We start from the raw sequence: 3,185 nt of genomic DNA, 5'->3' as shown, positions 1-3,185 counted from the left end.
GAAGATGACATATTTGTCATCTAGGAAGTGTTTGAGACCGGTGTCTTCAAGTGACTTAATCATCTTGAAAACTTCATAATGCTCAGTGCCTTGAGCTGAATCGAAATTCACTTGAAGGATGTTCGGAAACTGAGACAATTTGTCTTAGTAAGAGGATAAGTTGTAGCTTGTGATTGTTTTGTTTAAGGTTTGCCTAACTTATATATTAGTGGAGGGATGATAGTATTATCCAGTGTGTCGTAGGTAATGATGTCTATTAACCATAGGGTAAAGCATTTTGCATGAAATAATCATGTCTACAACCTACGATGTGAGTCATAGACCTGGACGGTGAAAGATATCGTATCTTCACGTCTTTTGAGGTATGACTGTTTTACTTTGAAAAGGTAGTTTTTCAGAACAGATAAGTTTAAACACAGATAATTATTCCACTTTTGTTTGGAGGCCAAATAATCCGATGCAAACTATTTCCAAACCGGTTGGTTTTCAGTCATTCGTCCCGATGCGGTTATTTGGTGCATGCACTAAGTAACCGGTCGGTTTACTCTAACTGATAGACAAAGCAGTTCTTCCATAGATACCTTGGTGAATTTGGAATCCGACAATTTAGGAGGAACTACCGGGTTTGTCTGTTCGAACCGATTTCCCTTTTAAACATTTTTAGGAATAATCTGACTAATATCGGTTAAACCAAGTGTGAGTCTGAATTGAGAGAACTTAGGTTCCTGCAGAGGCTTTGTGAAGATATCAGCTACTTGTTGTTCTATCGATACGTATTCGAGCCGGATATGCTTCAGCATGACATGTTCCCAAATGAAGTGGTGCCTTATGTCAATGTGCTTAGTTCTAGAGTGTAGAACTAAATTGTAGGTCATTGCTATTGCACTCGTATTATAACAGAAAATTGGAGACTCTTCTGCTGTGATACCAAAATCCTTCAGTTGTTGTTGGATCCAAAGAAGTTGTGAACAACAACTTCCGACTGCCAGGTATTCTGCTTCTGCGGTTGATGTAGCCACTGATGTCTGTTTCTTGCTGTGCCATGAAACAAGCCGATCACCTAGGAATTGGCATGTTCTGCTGGTGCTTTTTCTATCAACCTTGCAACCTCCAAAGTCTGCATCTGAGTAACTTTTGAGGTTAAAAGATGAGTCCTTTGGATACCACAAACCGACGTCAGGAGTTCCCTTTAGGTATTTCAAGATTCGCTCTGCGGTTGTGTAGTGAGACTGTTTTGGATTAGCCTGGAATCTTCCACACACACCGACCGCAAATAGTATATCCGGTCTACTTGCTGTCAGGTATAGGAGAGAACCGATGATTCCTCGGTAAGCTGTCAGGTCTACTACTTGAGCGTCATCATCCTTGTCCAGTTTGACCGATGAGCTCATTGGAGTAGCGGCTGAGGAGCATGTGTCCATCCCAAATTTCTTTAGAAGTTCCTTAGTGTACTTGGGTTGGCTTATGAAAGTTCCTTCTTCGAGTTGCTTAAACTGAACACCTAGGAAGAAGCTTAATTCTCCCATCATACTCATTTCAAATTTGTTAGTCATTAGTGTTGAGAATTTATCACATAGCTTAGGATCGGTTGAACCGAAGATGATATCATCTACATATATTTGAACAAGTAGGATGTGTTCCTTTTTCTCAAATTTAAATAGTGTTTTGTCCACCGAACCGATGGTGAAATCATGTGTTAGCAAGAATGCGGTTAGTGTGTCATACCAGGCTCTAGGAGCTTGCTTTAAACCGTACAATGCTTTTTTTAGGCGGTATACATGGTTGGGCAGTTCAGCATTTTTGAAACCGGGTGGTTGTTCAACATATACTTCTTCACGTAGGTCACCATTCAAAAATGCACTTTTAACATCCATTTGAAAAACTTTAATGTTTTTGAATGCAGCAAAAGCTAGAAAATCCTAATAGCTTCAATCCTAGCTACATGGGCAAATGATTCTTCAAAATCAATGCCTTCTTCCTGTTTGTATCCTTGTACCACTAATCTGGCTTTATTCCTCGTGACCAAACCGTCTTCATTGAGTTTATTTCTAAATACCCATCTTGTTCCTATGACCGGTTGATCTTTCGGTTCTATGGACTAGGTACCAGACTTTGTTACTCTCAAACTGGTTTAACTCTTCTTGCATTCCCAACATCCAATCCGGATCTGACAATGCTTCATCCACTCTTTTCGGCTCAATCTGGGATATAAAGGCGGAATTGAAGTATTCCTCCACGATTTGTCGATTAGTTCCAACGGGTTCTGAAGGGTCACCTATAATTAGCTTATGAGGATGATTTGTGTTCCTTTTGAGGTTCGGCTCAGGGATGTCTACCAAATTATCGTTTACTTGATCAAGGCTAGACATATCGGTAGGCTGAACAGGGGTGTCAGACCGACCGATTTCCTCGGTTTGAACCGAAGTGTCAGCTTCCTGCTGTGGGACAGCTTGATCCGGTTGGGTTTCATCATTACCCATTTGGTCATGGAAAAACCGTCTAAAAACCGGAATCTCATCTTCACTATCAAAGTGGATATTGTTATTTTCCAATCTGTTGTGTAGATCAAAGCATGATGCAGTGTTGCTTTCAACCGATTCATCGAAAACAACAAGAAGTGATTCCTCCACGGTTAAAGTTCTAGTGTTATACACTCTATATGCTTTACTAACTGCTGAGTAACATAACATGATCCCAATATCAGATTTTGCATCAAAAGCAGATATATAGGTTTTGCCATTTATGTGAATGTAGCATTTACAACCGAAAATCTTAAGATACCTAAGGTTAGGGACCCTATCAAAGTATACCTCATAAGGTGTTTTGTTGTGAAATTTGTTGATCAGAGACCGGTTTTGTGTATGACATGCGGTATTGATAGCCTCATCCTAGAATTTCTGGGCAATGCCCGAATCGCCTATCATGGACCGTGTGGCTTCCTTGAGAGTTCGGTTTCTTCTCTCGGCCAGACCGTTCTGTTGAGGAGTCCTAGCACTGGACAACTCGTGTCTAATACCGGATTCATCAAGGAATGCATTTAGAGTACTATTTGTAAATTCGGTTCCTCTATCACTCCTAATGCTATTAATGCGTGTTGATTTTTCATTTTGCAAACGTTTAAGCAGTGTGATTAAATTTGATGCGGTTTCACGTTTGGATGGTAAGAATATTACCCATGTATACCT

Source organism: Impatiens glandulifera, chromosome 3 (assembly GCF_907164915.1).
Source record: "Impatiens glandulifera chromosome 3, dImpGla2.1, whole genome shotgun sequence".
NCBI lineage: Eukaryota > Viridiplantae > Streptophyta > Magnoliopsida > Ericales > Balsaminaceae > Impatiens > Impatiens glandulifera.
Note: the sequence above shows the minus strand (reverse complement) of the source record.